The following is a 1,931-nucleotide window of genomic DNA, read 5'->3' on the forward strand; positions in this document are numbered from 1 at the left end:
CCTAAAATACTCCACTTTATAATACAGACTCTGCATAAATTTACTAACTTTCCCTAGGATAAAAAGATGGCTTAAATAACTATTAAACACCCCAAATAACTGTTTGCTATGTAAATGGTAGGTCTTTATCATAATTGAGAAATTTAGAAAAAGTGAGGAAGCCAAAAATAATTTAAATGAATCCAAATTTAACTTAAAACAATTAAATCTATATGAAGGGATGAATAAAGCAGTGGAGGCGTAGGCGGTGCGACAGCCGCTGGAGGGCAGCGGAGGCGGGTTCCTGTTTCCCGGGCCGAACGGGGCTCTGGGGTGCGCGGGGCGGGGCCCGGGAGCGCGGCCCGTCCTGTCCTCGCCATGAGGCCGCAGCAGGCGCCAGTGTCCTGGAAGGTTTTCATTCAGTGAGACTACAGCAGTGGCACCCGCTGCCAGTTCCAGACCAAAGTTCCCCGCGGAGCTGGAGAACCGGATTGATAGGCAACAGTTTGAAGAAACAGTTGGAACTCTAAATAACCTTTCTGCTGAAGCAGAGAAGCTCGGGGGCCAGTCCTATCTTGAAGGCTGCCTGGCTTGTCTAACAGCGTACACCATCTTCTTGTGCATGGAAACTCACTACCAGAAGGTTCTGAAGAAAGTCTCCAGATACATTCAAGAGCAGAATGAGAAGATCTATGCTCCCCAAGGCCTCCTCCTGACAGATCCCATGGAGAGAGGACTTCGAGTCATTGAAATTACTATTTCTAAAGACAGAGGCCTGAGTAGTGGAAGATAAACCATAGGATTAAAGGCCCACCTCCAGCTGGGACCCTCACCTGTCCACCGGCCGACCGCAGAGTGTTCCCCACCTCCTCTCCAGAGCATCATTCCTTCGTATCTGCTGCCAGAGCCACGGTGCCATTCACTCCAAGGACTGACTTTGTAAAATTCCACACCTGGAGCGACCTCTAGTCACTCAGCATCCACTTTGTGTCTCCAAATTGTGTAGGACTCTGTAACCTTTTGATTAGTTTTTGAGAAAATGCAATGAAGCATTTCACTTTTTTTATTCAAAGCCATTAAAATATGCAGTTGGTCAGCCCAACACAGTTTATTTCTTACCTGCCACCAGTGCCAGTGGTTCTCGTCATTCCTTGGGCTTCAGCAAGTCGTAAACTAGCCAGTGCTCAGTCTTACTCCCCCAAATTCATAAAATGCTTTTCTCCAGGATTTTGGTGAAGGGTGGGCTGTGTCTGGTTTTGCTAATGCATCTCCCAGATTTCAGAGAATTACCAGTTTTGCCATGACTCAAAGCTTAAAGATCAAGTTCTGCTGTTCAGTTTCTCAAACCAAAGCTCATTGGGAAAATAATGTATAATATTACTTGTTTTATTATAGCAATTCCTGATTAAAGCAGTATTTAATGCAATTTCCAGGTTTTTGTTTTTTGGGTTTTTTTTTTGAGAATTCTGTTATTACTGCATTACCTTGAACATTGGGAAGATGCAGTATGTGTTGCTTGTTCCTTATAAAAATAAGTAAGCACAATAAGGTGGATGCTAAACCATCAAACACAAATGTCCCTGCTGTGTCCCCCTGAATAAGCAAGTGTTAATAAGTATTTTAATTATAGTTTTGTTATAAATATAACTTAAGAGAAAAAAATTTGATAGGAATACTACTATATATTGCTAATTTTTAACTATCCCTACTGGCAAACCTTATGATTCCTAGACTTTCCTCATATACAGTATTCAGTGCACAGAAATATTATGATTGGTTCAAGTTCAGTAAGTTAAGTGATTTCCAACTAAAAGTCTCAAGTCTGGGTCACTGTTTCTAGTTCTTTTTGGCTGTGTGTTCTTAGTATTGGGATTTCCTGTGCCCTTCATCTTTGGGGTTTGAGAGCACTGTATTTGGGAGAAAGTTAGGACATATACTAGGAGAGAATGAAA

At 42.3% G+C, this 1,931-nt stretch overlaps 1 pseudogene; it reads left to right on the forward strand.

The window, feature by feature from the left end:
- The first annotated feature begins 351 nt into the window (after positions 1 to 351).
- On the forward strand, positions 352 to 950 carry LOC116751589 (annotated as a pseudogene).
- Positions 951 to 1,931: the final 981 nt, after the last annotated feature.

This window comes from Phocoena sinus, chromosome 3 (assembly GCF_008692025.1).
Source record: "Phocoena sinus isolate mPhoSin1 chromosome 3, mPhoSin1.pri, whole genome shotgun sequence".
Taxonomy (NCBI): domain Eukaryota; kingdom Metazoa; phylum Chordata; class Mammalia; order Artiodactyla; family Phocoenidae; genus Phocoena; species Phocoena sinus.